This window comes from Lissotriton helveticus, chromosome 9 (genome assembly GCF_964261635.1).
Source record: "Lissotriton helveticus chromosome 9, aLisHel1.1, whole genome shotgun sequence".
In the NCBI taxonomy this organism is placed as follows: domain Eukaryota; kingdom Metazoa; phylum Chordata; class Amphibia; order Caudata; family Salamandridae; genus Lissotriton; species Lissotriton helveticus.
In genome coordinates, this window is record NC_136070.1 from 892,521,828 (window position 1) to 892,541,393 (window position 19,566).

Genomic DNA, 19,566 nt, shown 5'->3' on the forward strand with positions numbered 1-19,566 from the left:
AATTTTTGGGAATTTAATTTTTGCATAAAATAATTCTGTAGCGGGTTGTGGGTTTATAGGGGAATAGGGTGAGAAGACATTTAATTATAATTAATTATTATTTTGTATTTATTTATTGGTATTTATTTTGAATTAATTGGTAATTAATTGTTAATTGGTAATTAAAATATAATTGGTGATTAATTTTAATTGATTGATTAATTGATAATTATGTACATTTTATTAATTTAGTTTCTGTAGCGGGTTGTGGGTTTATAGGGGAATAGGGTGGGAAGTAATTTAATTATAATTAATTACATTTTCCAATTTATTTATTGGTATTTATTTTGAATTAATTGGTAATTGGTAATTAATTAAAATATAATTGGTGATTATTTTTAATTAATTGATTTATTGATAATGATGTTGATGTTATTAATTTATTTTCTGTAGCGGGTTGTGGGTTTATAGGGGAATAGGGTGGGAAGTAATTTAATTATAAATAATTAATTTTTTAATTTATGTGTTGGTATTTATTTTGAATTAATTTACATTTTTAATTGGTAATTAAAATATAATTGGTAATTAATTTTAATTAATTGATTAATTGATAATTATGTTAATTTTATTAATTCATTTTCTGTTGTGGGTTGTGTGTTTATAGGGGAATAGAGTGGGAAGTAATTTAATTGTAATTAATTAAATATTTTAATTTATTTACTGGTCTTTTGTTGTTCTAATTTTTAATTATTTTTTATTTGTTAATTAATTAATTGTTAATTGGTAAATAATTTGTATTAATAGGTAATCATTTTTAATAATTAATTTGTATGTGTATTATTAATTGATTATTTATTATATTATATAAAATTGTTAATTACTTTTAATTAATTTGTAATTGGTATTAATATTTAATTTATTTTTATTTATATATGAAGTATTTACTTTCCCTACTGTTGCACTCTTTGGAGTGGGAATAGTAATTTTTACCCCTACACCATCCAACGCTTTCCCTACTGTTGCACTCTCTGGAGTTGGAATAGTAATTTTTACATTTCCGCTATCCAACGCTTTCCCTACTGTTGCACTCTCTGGAGTTGCAATAGTAATTTTTACCCCTACGCTCTCCAACGTTTTCCCTACTGTTGCACTCTCTGGTTTGGGAATAGTAATTTTTACCCCCTACGGTTCCAACGCTTTCCCTACTGTTGCACTCTCTGGAGTGGGAATAGTAATTTTTATCACTACGCTATCCAACGCTTTCCCTACTGTTGCACTCTCTGGCATGGGAATAGTAATTTTTACCCCTACGCTATCCAACGCTTTCCCTACTGTTGCATTCTCTGGAATGGGAATAGTAATTTTTACACCTACGCTATCCTACGCTTTCCCTACTGTTGCACTCTGTGGAGTGGGAATAGTAATTTTTACCCCTACGCTATACAACGCTTTCCCTATTGTTGCACTCTCTGGAGTGGGAATAGTAATTTTTACCCCTACGCTATCCAACGCTTTCCCTACTGTTGCACTCTCTGGAGTGGGAATAGTAATTGTTACCCCTACGCTATCCAACGCTTTCCCTACCGTTGCACTCTTTGGAGTGGGAATAGTAAATTTTACTCTGCCGCTATCCATCGTTTTCCCTACTGTTGCACTCTCTGGAGTTGGAATAGTAATTTTTATCCCTACGCTATCCAACACTTTCCCTACTGTTGCACTCTCTGGAGTGGGAATAGTAATTTTTACCCCTTCGCTATCCAACGCTTTCCCTACTGTTGCACTCTGTGGAGTGGGAATAGTAATTTTTACCCCTCCGCTATCCAATGCTTACCCTACTGTTGCACTCTCTGGAGTGGGAATAGTAATTTTTACCCCTACGCTATCCAACGCTTTCCCTACTGTTGCACTCTCTGGAGTGGGAGTAGTAATTTTTACCCCTACGCTATCCAACGCTTTCCCTACTGTTTCACACTCTGGAGTGGGAATAGTAATATTTACCCCTATGCTATCCAACTGTTTCCCTACTGTTGCACTCTCTGGAGTGGGAATAGTAATTTGTACCCCTACGCTATCCAACACTTTCCCTACTGTTGCACTCACTGGAGTAGTAATAGTAAATTATACCCTTTCCGCTATCCTACGGTAAAAATATTGTAATTTTTTTATTAATATTACGTATATATATATATATATATATATATATATATATATAAATATATGTATTAACAAATCAAGTTGTATGTTTTTTTTACTTACATTCATTATTTATTAATTTTAAGGTTATTTAAGTATTTTAAGTATGTTTAAGTTAATTATATTTATTATTTCATTTATTTTTAATTAATTTAAAGCATTTTAAAAAATGTGATATTTTGACTAACTATATTTTTTACATTGATATTTTTGATTCGATATTTTTGTACTTACCTGTTTGGAGATAGGAGGTCGATATTTTGTATTCTATATTTTTACCTCGATATTTTTGTAACTCGATATTCTTGATGTCGATATTGTTTCAGTGATCCCACTTCAACAGAGATGAGAGGGAATTCTGAAAATGTCCCTCTTGAGTGGGGTTCATTGTTTAAGGCATGAAAACGTTTGATTTTTATTTCTACTATGCTATGACAATATTAAAATTGTTACACGTCGACTTTGCACATATATAGTGAAGCCACATGCAGAACCCATGGACTGGCACCCAAGTAGCAATGATACTTCGTGCTACACAGCTTGGCCAAAGGCTGTAATTCTTTTTAAAGGATATAGGCAAAGGAGAACCAACACAGACTTTGAACTTCATGTGAAATCACCCTAATGAATATATATGCTTTCCTTCCTTTGGCTTGTGTTGTAATATCAAAGTCACACTGATACTTCATAAAAAGTCAGCCCCCTTGGTTTTGTGTTGCCGTTACCTGATATAGTCAAGATATGTCCTTGAAAGTATAAAATGTGTACTTATTCACTCTAGTGGTTGGAAAATTCAGACCTCTTGGTATGTAATCAGTACACAGGCTATTGAAGGATGACTTTGAAGTCCATTCTCCGTTGAAAGTTGACGTGGGGGGTCATCAGAGACCTCACTTGCAATATAATGAATATGTGTATGAGAAACAGTCTGGGCTGCTTCACTTGGAGACCCAACAAAGTCTTTCCTTGCCAATATCGGAGAAGAACATTCAATGGTGTCCAGGAGTTGGGTGAAGGTTCTTCATTCATGTGGGGCAGGGAGGAGTTAAGAATAGTTTGCTCACCATGGACAAGCTGTTCTGCAGGAGATGTCATTTGTTCCTCTGCAAAGGAAGTGAGATATGTTAGCATTCTTCAAGGGCTGTGTTTGATGGAGCGAGACCTACATTGATCATGACTGCTAATTGTTTCACTGCCTCATGCACAGGGATATTACAAGTATATATACCATCATGTCAATATGGCCATATTGGGATTTAGGCCAAAGTCATCTGTATGCACATGTGCTATGGTTAGCACTCTCATCTAGTTCTATAGCATTGTTGATATGTAAGTGGAACAACGTACCATTTTGACATACTCATATTAGTTATGCATATGCATCCCTACATAGTTGTGAGTTCAGACATGATAAATATTTTTTAAAATGAATAATTGAAAACATCACTTTATCTACAAAAAAAGATTTCACATCACAGTTGTCTTCAGAGACAGTGGACAAATAGTATGCACACCTGGTCATTCCTTGTAACTTTTAGACTCACAAAAAGTCCATTGAAAGTAGATCCCTACTCCAACCACATTCACCTGATGTAAGGCAAAGTTGACATTATTAGAGTATGTCACATATTTTATGCCTTCCCTTTTGGTTAACATTCTTCAGCACTTGCATATTAAAAGACAACATTTATATTCATCATTATTATATTGTGAGTCTTCCCATCAACACAAATTTCAGAATGTAATTTACATAGACTCGCAGATTTCCCAACATGTCATACATTTATGATTCTTCACACCACAGAGATGAATCATGAGGCATGATAGCCATGAAATGCGTTGGGAGCAAATGGTGCTAACTGAAGCTACACACAGTTGCCTGCACTGCAGCACAAATATGTCCCCCACATGAGTTTCGTACAGGAATTGTAAGATTTGATCAGATAGACCATTTTACACAACTTTGGGAGTAATTTTACATTTAGATCCATAGCGATTCTCCTTCAAGTTTATTTTGTTGTGGCAAATTTAGAGGCAATGTTCCCTCCCTTCCCATCTACGTAACATTCTATACCATTATGATCCTAGCCACGGCAAACAGTCTGTTTGTAATTTAAAACTCACCCGTACTTGTGCCATTATGGACATGTAACAAATATTAACGTATTTAAGTGTTTTGTGTCATAAGGGAGGATAATAGAAGACATCTGTTGTCATTTGTGAAGGTATAACAGATTCTTTTAAACACATGGAGGCCTGCAGTGCAGGCATCCGTGAAATTTGGTGTAGGTGTGTAAGATGTATTACTACCACTCCAAATTGGCTTGATGTCCTACTTTATATGTCAATGTATTACATAGCTCCCATGTTTCAGGGAAGCCATATTTGTGTGCTTCACAGATGACGTGGTGGTATGTAGAAATGTAACCAATACACATCTGTGCTGTGTGTTACAGTATACCTCTACACGTATACACATCTACATTATTGATGGTAATTCTACAGTTAGTCACAGGAAGTTCTGCATGACCTGCACTATATGATTATATGGTGTCAAATATGTAACTTACACAGTTGACTTATGTGTGCTTACATATAAGGGTTATTTTACTTTGTTTAAGTGCCAGAGCTCCGCAGGCAGACGCCGGGAGACACGATCATTTTTAAAACTTGTCAAATTTGTTTTTATCTGTGTTTCTTGAACTAAAAGCTTGTTGGTTCACCTACCTGAATTTAATCTTAAACAGCGTCCTTCGTGACGGCTGCAACGACCCCTAGCTCGCCTCCCTGGCGACTCACAGGCCACGCCCACTTTCTAAGGCCACGCCCCCCTGGTGACTTCACTTAAAAGCGCGCGAGTGGTGCGCTGCCTCCAGAAGTGCCAGAGCTCCGCAGGCAGACGCCGGGAGACACGATCATTTTTAAAACTTGTCAAATTTGTTTTTATCTGTGTTTCTTGAACTAAAAGCTTGTTGGTTCACCTACCTGAATTTAATCTTAAACAGCGTCCTTCGTGACGGCTGCAACGACCCCTAGCTCGCCTCCCCGGCGACTCACAGGCCACGCCCACTTTCTAAGGCCACGCCCCCCTGGTGACTTCACTTAAAAGCGCGCGAGTGGTGCGCCGCCTCCAGAAGTGCCAGAGCTCCGCAGGCAGACGCCGGGAGACACGATCGTTTTTAAAACTTGTCAAATTTGTTTTTATCTGTGTTTCTTGAACTAAAAGCTTGTTGGTTCACCTACCTGAATTTAATCTTAAACAGCGTCCTTCGTGACGGCTGCAACGACCCCTAGCTCGCCTCCCCGGCGACTCACAGGCCACGCCCACTTTCTAAGGCCACGCCCCCCTGGTGACTTCACTTAAAAGCGCGCGAGTGGTGCGCCGCCTCCAGAAGTGCCAGAGCTCCGCAGGCAGACGCCGGGAGACACGATCATTTTTAAAACTTGTCAAATTTGTTTTTATCTGTGTTTCTTGAACTAAAAGCTTGTTGGTTCACCTACCTGAATTTAATCTTAAACAGCGTCCTTCGTGACGGCTGCAACGACCCCTAGCTCGCCTCCCCGGCGACTCACAGGCCACGCCCACTTTCTAAGGCCACTCCCTCCCCCGCCCATATCATGTGTTGCCACCGGAAGCGCAGCGGACGAGCGCAGCGGGAGCGCCGTTTGCGCGCCGAAGGCGCACCTAAGGCAAGCCCGTCTGCGCCCGTCCGCGGCAGTCCGGGGCACGGGGCTAGACCCCCTGGCCCTCACCTCCCAGATAACCGATACAATAAAGAGGAGCTCCTCAACCTTCGCAACAAATACTTTAAGGTATGTGAGCACAGTATTGATCTCAGTATACGCAGTCCTACAAATCCTTGTGAACACTGTGGTTTCACCCTCAATAGGCATCCCAAAGCTAGTTCGCCCAACGACAACGCCCGACCTGGGCACAGTAGGAAAATCAGTGGCGCTCTGCTTAACTGTCGTTCTCTCAAAAAACACAAACTAGAAGTATTCGACCTTATATTAGACAACAAATGGGACATACTATGGCTCACTGAAACTTGGCTGGACGAGGACTCAGACCCTGAAATCAGGGAGGCCCTTCCCCCTGGCTATGCAATTTGCAGGCAGGATAGACCTAAGGGAAGGGGAGGTGGCATTGCCATAATCTATAGAGTGAATATGACATGCTCCCTCGAACAAGCTAATATAAAAGATAGCGAAACTGGAGCTTTCTCCATCGGCATTGACAAAAATACGGTCATCAAAGGCCTATTAATCTATAGACCCCCGGGAGGTAGCAGAAACTTCGCGGAAAGTCTCATCCAGAACGCTACCCCATTGGCCATGAGATACAGGAAGTTCCTGGTATTAGGGGATCTTAATCTCCACTTCGATGACCTCAACAACTTAGCTGCTCAAGATTTGCGTCAAGAGCTGCAAACCATACAATTAGAAACAGCCTCCTTCCTCCCGACCCATCGACAGGGGCACCAACTGGACCCCATCTTTAGCAATTTGGAGGATTTGAAGCAGGACCCTCCCATCCCTTTGCTGTGGACCGACCACTTCCTAGTCCCCTTTCACCTCCTAGTCAAGACTCACCATAAACAAACCCATCATAGTGCTAATAAACAACAAAGGAAATGGGCCCGTTTTTCCATGGACTGTTTTGAATATCACTTCCTACGGAATGGTTCCCCTACAGACTTAGGAGTTGATGTTGACAAGGCTTGCACGGCCCTGGATGGACATATCACAAAAGCCCTAAACATCACTGCCCCTTGGGCCAATAAGGGCCCGGAGCGGCTAACCAAAACTGCACCTTGGTTCAGCACAGCTCTTAGAGAAACCAAGGCAGCCTGCAAGAGGCTCGAACGCGCCTGGAGAAAGAACTATTTACCAGAGGCAAGAGATGTGTACAAAGCTAGCATGAAAAAATACCACTTCCTAATTAGGAAAACCAAAGCGACCTTCTACGCTGACCGTATAGATAGTGCTAACTGCTCATCCAAGGAGCTCTTTAGGATCTATAAAGAGATCACTACATCCCCTCCCTCTTTAGAGCAGGCCGATATCTCAGTACAATCTTGTAACGTCATTGCGGAATTTTTTCACAAAAAAGTACGTGACATTTACACCAGTTTCCCTGACGATGCCAGAACTGGCTCTAACCTTCTACCCCCTCAGGAAGAAGCGACCTGGAAGGCAAAGATCGAAGACTGCCTTACTGTATACCAGGCTCCGACGGAGGACCTACTGATAGCCACTGCTAAAGGAACCAAATCAGGCTCCCCTCATGATCCTGCCCCTGCCAAATTCCTGGCCAGTGCCATGAGTCTTCTAGCACCGTACGTGGGCCATATATTGTCTACCTCTTTTAACACTGGCAAGGTCCCACACGGGTGGAAACAGGCAGTTGTACTGCCTCTTAAGAAAAAACCCCACATCAGTGCGTCCCAGCTTAGCAACCTGCGCCCCATTTCGCTCCTACCCTTCTTCTCTAAACTGGCGGAAAAGCTGGTTAACCAACAACTCTCAGCACACATAGAGTCCAGAGGCCTCCTGCATACCAACCAGTCGGGCTTCCGGGCCCGCCACTCCACAGAATCTGCCCTCCTTTTTTCGACTGAGGCACTGAGGAAGCACGTGGACGCCGGACATGTGGCGGCACTAGTGCTCCTGGACCTCAGCGCAGCCTTCGACACTGTAGCACATCATACGTTGCTACAGTGTCTGAAGAAAGGAGGGGTGACAGGCATGGCCTGGTCATGGCTGGAATCTTTTCTTACTAACCGTAGCTTCTCGGTGGAGCAAGGAGGAGCACGCTCCGACACCTTTGACCTCGGTCAAGGAGTGCCTCAGGGATCAAGCCTCAGTCCAACCCTTTTCAATTTGTATGTCACCCCCGTGGCTATTACTGCGGAGCGCTATGGGGTGGAAGTAGTGACATACGCAGACGACACTCAGCTGGTGGTCGCTCTGACCCAACCAGCTGAACAAGCCGCCGCGAACTTCTCATCATGCCTCCAAGAGCTGGCTGGATGGATGGCGAAGAACTGCCTCCGTCTGAACGGAGACAAGACTGAGGTGCTAATTGTAGGAAAACCCCCCTCAGTCTGGTCATCTGCCTGGTGGCCACAGACCCTGGGGCCTCTCCCTACCCCCAGTGATCAGGTCAAGAACCTTGGAGTATGGGTGGACTCAAAGCTTAATTATGACTACCACACCAGACGGGTAGCTGGTACGTGCTTTTCGATTCTACGGAAACTCCGTAAGACCCTGGACCTGCTCCCAGAATCCTCAAGGAAGACCCTGGTCCACGCTCTTGTCACTTCGAGACTGGACTACGGCAATGCCTTGTATCTAGGCGCCAACGCCACTAGTCGGCGTCGACTGCAGACAATCCAGAATGCTGCCGCCCGTCTGGTCCTCCGGCTGCCCAGAAGAGCCGCCTCAAAAAAATCTCTACAAACACTTCATTGGCTTCCGATCAATGAAAGGATCGACTTCAAGGTCCTATGTATTGGTCACAGGATCATACATGGCAAGGGCCCGGTCTTCCTTCGGAACCTTCTCTGCCCCTATACGCCTACCCGACAACTCCGCTCATTAGGAGCAGGCCTCCTCGCTGTCCCCAGACACAAGAAAGCCAGAATGGGGGGTAGATCCTTTCGCTCTCTGGCGGCACATAAATGGAATTCTCTCCCCCTGAGCTTAAGAGTGGAAACATCGGAGCTCATCTTCCGCAGGAAACTTAAAACATTCCTCTTTCCTAAAGAATAGCCCCGTCTATGTCTGACTGACGGAGCAACTAGCTCTTCTGACAGCGCGGGGACACACTGACAGTGTAACCAGGCGCTATACAAACTCAGAAATAAATAAATAAATAAATTATAAATACTCTTATTGGCAAAGTTAACATATATATTGCATGTGTCATGGAATAACTCACCATGTACATTTAGTTGGTTCTCAATGCCAGCACTGCCCATGCCCCCAGCTCTGACAACTAAATAATTTGAATTAGTGATGATTCCTGCTCCTATAATGAGTTCAACTCCTCCTAGACATCCGGTCCTCCTACCGTCCTCATTGCAGCCTTCCAGCTCCTGGACATGTTTCTCTTTGGTTCTGGGTTTAGGATCATGCCGTCTTTTCTTACATTCAACTACAGTCCAGAATGTCTGCACTTTAATGGTCCCCAGCCTCAGCTGTTCTGAGCGCCGACTAAAGAAATTTAGACCATCGTATCGGGATGTTTAACTGTTCAAAAAACCTAAAATTTGTACAGGGGTTGGTGTGAAAAATGATTTTTGTTTTCTCACCAGACCGACTCAGAAGTTTTGTTATGGCAAAAGGGCTCTTGTCTTTTCACTTCTGTCCTGCAGAGGCCAAACATTGTCAAGGCTGAAACGTGTTGACTTTATGTGGAGAAGTCTTCAACAGCAACCAAATTTGTTGTGCTGCATTGAGCAAGTAGGATAACACAGCACAAAGCCCCATCTACTAAGGGTGGTCTGCTGTTGTTGTCATCCTCTCTGGTGGTGCACAAAAAGACTACCTTACAATTCTCCCAGTAGGCATCAAAAATTATACACAGCACTCTTAATAGCACATCAAGCACTAGGCGGAATGTGCCATGTATGTGGTTACTCAGCCATCTATAACTGTGATAATTGTGCTATAATTGCTTTACATGTGTGTGTAAACATGCCTGCTTGAGCCTGTGCAATGTTGCCGCTGTTGTGTTGGTTTGTTAATTTGTATTCAATTGAAGCAGTGCTTCTTCTGGAATGGTGTTAGTTTAAACTCCACTTCATGGGTTTTGCTCTCTGTTTTCCTGTATGTTTTGTATAATTGGTGCATAAGTCAATTATTGCTTAACTTGAGTATTTGGAGCCTGGGGCGAGTTCCTCCCACTCCATATTGCACAATCTCATGCTCAAGATTAGCTGGCTGCTGTTTTCTTTTTCCGCATGTAAAAGCCATGGTAATACAGATGGCTCAGAGTCATAAAAAAACTCCACCCTTCTTGTCTTGGTTGAACGCAGTCTGAAGAGATGAAAATACTGAGGAGTATGCAGTAAAACTCAGTAACGTGCTAGCCTTTTTAGGGGGAAGTAATTATTGTAATGTAGAAACATCCAAATGACTGTCTGCATGGTGCTCAGACTACATGAACTATTTAGAGATTTTCCACATGGTGGTCAGGGTGTGGTATCCTGGATCTCGGAAGACCTGTGTTTTGGGAGCAGTCTCAGTTGGGACCCGCAGCTTAACACAAAGACTACTTAGTCTTTGCATGAAGATAACCTCATCATCTGCGTCCCTGATCACAGTCCTTACTTCATGAGTGGTGTTCATTTTCAATGGATTAGTCAATTCAATTCATAAGGCTTTATTCGGAACATAAAAGAATGTCCATAAAAGCATACATAACAATTAAAAACAAGTTACAATTACAATACAGTTGCATAATTAATTAACAGTCATTATTAAAAGACAGAGCATAATATACAAGCAGGGGCAGAATAAATATTTAAAAACTCATGCTTTTCCTAATGCTAATAGCTTTAATCATAAAGGTAGCAATAAAAAAACAAACGTCAGGATGGTGCGGGTTAATAAGCAATTTCATCGAATCCTGGATTGTCCTAACACCAAACTTGACGAAGATGGGTTTTAAAAAAGTTTTACGATAATTCCCATACAATTGACACAACATAAGAAAGTGCGTGGTGCTTTGTGCAGAAATGTTATCACATAAGCACGGGCCAACGGGGTGCTTGTTCATGGAAGGGAAGGCGACTAAATTATACGCAATCCCCATCCTTAACCTAGTCAATACATGTTGATGGGATGCTCTGGTCGCTAGGGTCAGGTATTGCTGATAGCCCTCTACTGCATTCATACTACTGTAGAAAACACAAGTGGACAACTTCCCCTCCTCCCTGAACCTCCTTTCTGCTTTACAACTCAGAAAGGTGTTCTTCATTTCAGACTTAGAAAAGACCGCTGCAGCATATCGGTCATTAAAAATGTCAAGACCATAAAATTCCTGGAAATTTTCGATAACAAATTTAATCCAACGGATCTTTAGATGGTAATCCATATTGAGGCAATCATTGATAATAGCCCTGGTTAATGATGTCTCCTCTTTTAACCATATAGAGCGCCACAGCAAGAGAGGTCTCAAAATAATCAGATCACTTAGATATTGGATACCGAGTTCTCTGTGTACTAAATCATTAGAGACAGATTTGGGCAGACATAATAATCTTTTTAAAAAGGCATTCTCCTCTACCTGAAGACTCCCTGCTGGGGCCTGACCCCAAACACCAGCACCATAAAGAGCAACGGAAAGACATCTAGACTGGAAGATCTTAAGCATGTCTTTGATCCGTTTACTCCCAATTTTGGTAGCAAAAGTGAATACCCCGGCTGCACTCCTCAGCATCTTGGTCTTAACGTTCTTATGCTCGCTGGCCCAGCTACAATTTTTGGAGAAAGTAATCCCAAGGTAGCAAAAATTATCCACTTTTTGAACCTTTTGACCCTCAATATGATAAGATTGGGGCTTACTTTGGCCTGGTCCACACTCCATAACATAGGTTTTGCTTTTATTAATCACAAGTTTTCTATCCTTAATAAATTGTGAGAACCTATTCATCAAGCGTTGAAGGCCAATGGGGGTCCTTGCCAGCAGTACGGCATCGTCCGCATAGAGTAATACAGGGACGTTAAAATCATTAACTCTCGGGACGTCTGTCGCCACTGTCTGTAATACCGAGTCCACCTCGTTTATGAAGAGAGTAAAAAGCAAGGGGGCCAAAACACACCCCTGCCTTATACCTCTCCTGATATTAAATTTGGTGGAGCACTCCCCATTTTTTCCATATCTAACGCTGGTACATAATTTGGCATAGAGGCGGGCCAAAAAGAAGATGATACCCTCCGGTGCCCCCAATTCTATCAGTTTTGCCCAGAGCGTAGCGTGGTCCACCATGTCAAAAGCGCTACTTAAATCTGCGAAACAAAGATAGATAGTGCCCTTCTTTGCCTGAGTGTATTTTCCAATCAATAGTTCGAGATTCAAGCACTGCTCAATTGTTCCACGCCCTTTCCTGAATCCAAACTGACAGTTAGCTAGGATCCCGTCGGCTTCAGCCCATTCTTCCAATCTCACCAGAGGTACCCGGCTCATAATTTTCACCGAGGAGTCCAACAAAGAAATTGGGCGATAATTTTTTACGTCCCCTCGGTCACCTTTCTTAAATATGGGGATGATAATTGATTCCTCCCAGGTTGCTGGTACCCCATGGCTTATGGCTGCATTCAAAACTTTAACCAGCACTGGGCCCCAAACCTCCGGGGCTGTCTTATATACATCGATGGGGACTCCATCGGGGCCCTGAGCCTTTCCCCCTTTACTTGCTCTGATACTGTCCAGTACCTCTGTAGTGGTGATGTCCAGTGGGACAATGGCCCACCGGTCCGGACAGATACCCGGAATCCTGTTAGAGTCGAAGATTTTAGAAAAGTGGTCAATCCAAGATTCCATACCAATCATAGAAATTAATTCAGGAACCTTGTCATCTTTGAGAAACGGGGAATTAACAGTAGCCCAAAATACAGTGCAGTTCTTTAACTCAGCGGCCATAGTCAAATTATCCCATGCTTCCAACTGAAGTTCTATCTTCCTTCTCTTTAGAATTAACTTATAACTATTTCTTAGCTGGGACACATTATTCCTATCTCTTGGCTTAGCTGCCAGTGCATCTTTGAGCTCTTTTAATGCAGAAGTTCAAGCGTGGTCAAACCACCCTCTGGGTTCCTTGGGTTTAGCACCAGCCTTTCTTGTGAACTTATTGTCAATGATGGAATTAATTTTGTTAAAATGCCCAATCAGTTCTACAGTGACATTAGATTGCTCCAAAATCACACTAATTTCTGACAGGCAACTACTAATAATAAAATCAGACGTCTTTTCAGCCTTCACCCCCTTCCATCTTAGCCTAGTGCCGTTAGCTCTATGGGGTTCGATGTTAACAATGGCTCCTAAATCAGGTACAGATTTCTCTTTCCAGAGTGTGGACTCAATAGTTAAGCAATTATGATCGCTGAGCATAATATCCACAACCCTGGGTGCCAGACTCCAGGGGACAAGGCTTGAAGACATATATATAAAATCAATAACAGTATTTGCCCCTCTACCTACAAAGGTGGGGATGCATTCACCTATATCATTCTTCCTGTTCTCCAAAATTTCCATATCAAGTACTGCCAGCATATTGTTCAAGGATTCACCGTACAAGTTATGGGGGAAGTGGGTGTCTGCATCCCCGGCTCGGTTAGTAACCCCACATATACCGTGTCGATAGAGGGTACAACGTGCAATATTAAAATCCCCTACAAAAATAATTTCAAAAATAACATTTGAACCACTTATAATGTCATCCAGAGCACTCTCCAAAGCATTAATTACTGAGTGCCTGGTGCCATCAAAAATGTTGTTATAAAAATTAATTAAGAGGATATTTCTACCCTCATCTTGTGACAACCATAAAATTTAAGAGTGGGCCCCCATGACAACATATTTTTTAACAACAATAGGCATTTTGACGGAAATCAAAACCAAAAGCCCGCCCTTGGCTCTACCAGACATTGACGCCATCGCGGGCAGTTGGTAAGAAATTAAACCGTTATAGCCGGTGAAATTTTTACACCATATTTCCTGGAGGCAAATCACATCGAAAAGATCAACAAATTCCTTCCACCCCAGACAATTCTCTTTAGACCTCAAACCCGCAACATTCCAACTGGCAAGGAAAGAACTCGAGAGCCCAGGGGGTAAGAGCATGTTAACTCTGGGTAAGATGGTTGGAGAGACACATTGATTATCCTGTACGGTGTTAGGTTCTGTAAAAGTTAACTTTAACCCATCCACTGTCGGAGAACCCACCATATATCCATCCGGATCATCAAAAGCACTGTGGTTCATGCCATCAACATATTGCTTGTTTGCAATAACGGGGGGCCCTATATCATTATCTACCACTTCACCCCCATAGAGTATAATTTTTGCTACGGGATTAGAGGGGGGTTGAACAAGATTCAGTCAATCATTGGAGTTTAGATCACTCAGAGGTTGGTAACGATTGGATGTTGCCAACTCAAAACCCCTAGACATGCTAGAACACAAAGACTACTTAGTCTTTACATGAAGATAACCTCATCATCTGCGTCCCTGATCACAGTCCTTACTTCATGAGTGGTGTTCATTTTCAATGGATTAGTCATTTTGTAAATGTAAATGTAAATGTAAATGTGGGATACTTGTAAAGCGCACTGTTACTCTACCTGAGTGTCCTGGCGCTGTAGACCGCTGGGGAACCCGTCCTGGCTTTCCCTGTGAGATGGTCCCTTTCTGGGTATCTCCAGGGTGAAACCAGGCATCCCCAGCGTCTGTGGGGGGCCGTTGTAGAGATTAGGCAAGCTTAATGCCCAGAGTTACCGAGTGTGTTCCCTGGTTAGAGTAGGCACTGAGGTGAGAATTATCGAGTCCGTTGACCCTGGTCCAAGACCCTGCCGCGTCGGGAATTGAACCCTGGTCCCGGGCCATTCTCTGCTTACAGGTCTGCCGCCACTAACCAGTGAGCCACACCACTCCATTTTAGCTAATTTATTCCAAAATGTTGCTCTAAACGCACTTTTGATTTAATCTTTTCTAAATTTCCGCGGGGCTGGGGAACCTTCTATAAAATCCTTACTTGAGGAAGACTCCCTTTCTGAAGTTCAGATTGGGTATTACATCTGGCTTTCAGGAGTGCCAGTTGAGGATGTGGGTGGAGCCAAGAGAGTAAGTGCGTGGAGCCAGCGGAGGATGTGTGTGGAACCGGGGGGAGTGGGTGTGGCCTCAGACAAACATTTGAGCACCTGGACTTCATATTTTACAAATTAAGCACTGGACCCGCTTATCCTATAGATGGGTTAATGAGTTTGTCCTATTTCCCCTCCTGGAGATCAAGGTATTCCATGTATAACTGCCTGTTAATGTTAGTTAGTTAAGTTTGTTTACAAAGGTTAGTAGTCTATGATGTATTGTTTGGGACCTTCACTACTAGTTTTGTCCAATAAACAATGGATTATCTTGTCGGATTCTACATATATGGTGCAAGGGTGACGTTTCTGATATAAAATATGTTGCTTTTTTGCATTTTTAATGAAAAAACGTAATATAAATACTGTAAAAATATTTACAGGTACACATTTTCTTACATAGCCTTCATCACACATGCCTTTCCAAGAGCAGCTGTACTTCCTAGCTTGACTCCTCTCCTACTGCAACTTCCAGTGCTCTTCCATTGAAACCCTCTCAATCATGAAACATCCTCTCACCATATGTTAACTTTAACCCCCCCAAAATGTATTTGATAGCAAAAGCGTGTGCATTTAAAAAAAAAATTAAGAGCTTATGTTTCCCCAAAAATATTTATAACTAACATTTGAGTAATAATCACTAATGCAGAGCCAGACCTTGCATGCAACACTGATGTCTGGGCCGGTAAGGATTTCATAACTTGAGCAATACCACATCTGGATGAGTCTGTAAAATGTCTCAAAGATTGCAAATGTGTTTGTAATTTTTCATTTTCCATCCTCCCTTCTGAGGAGATTCTCAATCTTAACATATGACTAAGAATCTCCTTGAAAGGGACAGGGTGGAAGAATGAAGGCAAGTGAAATTTAGAAGCTGTGAAATGTAGACTAATTTCCTGTAGATAAGATTAATTGAAGTCCTCTGTAGTTTTTTGTGTTTAAGTGAGATGTTCTAAGTGTGATGGTTATGCCTAGACTTGGGCCCTGCATTCACTGTGCCAGTGGACTTAAACCATGGTCCAATGGGTGGAAACCGGTTTGGGGTCGCTTGTGTTCTTGCCTGGAGGTGACCAGGTCCTGTAGTTTGGACTGCATGTTCGTTATGGATTAGAACAAGGACTGATTTTTAAATAGCTAGTCGTTGTCAGGAGTGGCACCATGGGCAACAGCAATGCGCTCAAATTCAGCCCAAGTAATTACCACTGGCTGAGACTAGTTCAAGCAATCCACCCATCATTTTTTTATAAGTAATTATGATAGTGCATTATTGAATCAATTTTATTGAGGCTTTTATCCCTTGTTAGTACTTTTGTGAGGAAACTATTCTGAAATTGCAAAATTATCTCCAAAACACCAACCGTGAGTGGGTGAAAACAAAGCACTACTGAGGAGGACCAGGATTGCTTGGCACACTATGAAAATATTAGGATATATCAGAAACTCCCTTCAAAATCCACATTTTAAAGAAAGTATGTCTGAAAAGTGTGCCCCAAAATTCACTTATGCAGACCCACATGGGAGGCATTGATGGGTCCTGTGGGAGTAGCGTAGGACACATGGCTCACATAAAATACTTTTGACCTTGGGATTAGAGTCCCTCTGGGACACCTTCACAATGGCCAGGGTGGTCAGGGCACTCCTACACTGCCACCTTGTTTATTATATGTTTCAGAAACTCAGGACACAGGGACAGAGTCCTGAAATTGCAGCTGCAACATTTTGGTTGATGTTACGGCCAGCCAATCAGATTGTTAAGTCATGAGGTCTGCAGGAACCCGGGTCCAACCGGTAAAGAAAGCCCGCTTAATCACCCAAATCTGTTTTTTTTTATTTGCTGTACCGCAGTACTCCTGGGAGATCAACCATCCAGATATCACTATATGATCTTTCATTTTTCAAAATCGTCTGAACAGATTTAAACCACATAAAAAAGCAGGCTTTCTGAGTAATGATGAAGGGGCAAATTATCAACGATTTGCGTTGAACATCGCCAATCACGTTTAGCGCGATTTTGAATATCGCCGTATGTCGCCGGTTCACATCGCCGTGTTAGCGGCGTATTTGCAACGATTTCCAAACAGACGATGTGAAATCCGGCGACATACGGCGATTTTCATCAATATCGCCTGAAAACCAGCGATATTACAACTGCGCTGATGGACATGTTGTTAATAGGGAGAGATGGATGTAACCTTACAATCCACCTCCCATTATGCACATGGCTAAGTTGAAATATTTGTAGACGTTAGTTTTCACCGATATCCGCAGTTAGCGCCGCTTTTTTCTTCCCTACACGAGTTCTGGCCCGGCTTGTAAATACCACGATGTGCGGTTAGCAAATATTTTCATGTTGTTCCCTGAAAGGTACGCCTACTTTACATCTCATTAGCGATGGGAAGCGATGCGAGGCGATGCGACACCAAAACGGCTGCTAACATGCTCTAATGCATGTTAGCACCTTCTTGTTAATAGGGCGATGAAATTATCTCCGCTTTAGCAGCAAAAAGTGCTGCTAAAGCGGCGATAATGCCCTGGTAAATATGCCCCGTAGATTTCTGGCAAATTTTGTGTAATTCTGTTAAATCTGTTTTTCTGGATTTCTTCCCAAAATTCATTTGTGAAATTGAATGGGAAAAACACGTAATGGGACCATCCTTTTTCTCAGCCTGACTAAGAAGTAATAATTTAAATCTTCTGAAAGAAGGATTTGCGATATTTGCAGTTTTAAATGGCTTGCAGACAACTATTTATTTTACTCCACTGCATTTCGTTCAAATCATGTGTAACCTCCACCCAGTCCTGGTGATGGCCATAATACACTGCCTGAAGTGGACCAAGATGTAGGCAGGTTAATCATCAAAGAAATTGATTTAGTGGTGTGAATACTTCTTCCGGGCATCCTTGTGAAATGACCTTGAGGAACTTCTCTTGTGTCCTCTCAATGAGATATTCTCAATATTTCTATTAATAATGTTGTTGCGAATGTTTATTCTGTCTTGTTTCTTTTATATAAGAGTTGATATTCAGTAGCGGCTCAGAGTGAGTTATTATAATGAAGTATTAATTATATATTTATTTTTGTACAATAATGTATTTGGGGCCAGATGTACGACCTGTGAACATAGCGACTCGCTTTTTGCGACAAATTGAGTCGCAAATAGCAAGTCGCTTTTCGCTACCTACTAACACCACAGACAACATGATTGCGAGTCGGTGTACACTTGCAACGCTCTTTGGCCCACTAGCTATTTGTGAGTCGCTATTGTCTCGCAAATAGCGAGTCCCGTGAAAAAAGCGATTTTGCATCTGCTATTTGCGAGTGTGCACGAAACAGGTCAATAAAGCACTCGCAAATAGCGATTTTTAAAAAAAGGATACACTTCCTGTTTGAGGGGAAGGACCCCAAAACAGGAAGTGGTGTCCAAAGAAACTCCAGAATAAAACTCAAGCACATGTGCAGGTGCAGCAGCACTGTTGGACACTGCTGATTGAGAAACTGAGAAAACATGAGCAGCAAGGAGAGCAAGATAGGGATGAAGGAGAGGCTGAGAAAGCTGAAGTTCTCAGAGAAAGAGCTGGATATCATCACGGAGGAATGCTGCAACCACCACGATGAAGTAGTCGGCAGTGCCTCACACTGTCTGGCCAAGACTGACAAGAGGAAGATCAGTTGCAGCATGCAGCAAAGGATAAATGTGCTAGGAGTTGCACACCGCTCCATAGACAATATAAAAAAGCGCTGGTATGATCTTTGCTCCAGGGCAAAGGAGAGGGTGGCAGCCCGGCTGGAAGTGGTGTAAAGAACCGGAGGGGGGCAATTCACTTCAGCAGAGCCGTCACCAGCTGAAGCATTGGTGGAAGCTACCCTGGAGAGGGCAGCTGTAGCAGGCTTTGGGAGCCTTGATACATCCTCGCCATCCAGAAATCCTGGTAAGTGAAAACTGTGCATGTGATGTGTAAATACCCACTAACGCCTGCACTGTGCATACATACTAATCAACCACAAGCAAACATCCATGTACAACCAACAAACAACACTAGTGTTGCATCATGGGAGATGTAGTCTGTGACAAATTGAGTGTAGTGAGGGAATGACTTGAGCTGATAAATATTGTAAAACCACTGAAACAGTGAAACACATCTTTTATTTTTTTCTATCATCTTTTTTGTCACATTGACACACCATTAGAAGCAGACAACACTGATGAGGACACACTGGGTAGCCACGAGCCAGAGCAGATGGAGGAAGGGCAGGATTTTGGGGGAACAAGTGGGCACAGGTCTTCTGACGTTCCATCTACTGTGGCTGCAACCACTACAGAATCAACACCCACTGTCACCTCTGCTGCACAGCAGGACACAACACTACAAGGCCCTCTGTCCACCCGGGTGGATCTCTCACGGACAACACAACAGTCCCTGCGTCGGTCCCAAGGTCTATCCTCCACTGGGACAATCAGTCAGGCTATACCTGCTTTATTAGACTGCGAAATGCTGCAAATACAGACCCTGCAAAATAAATTA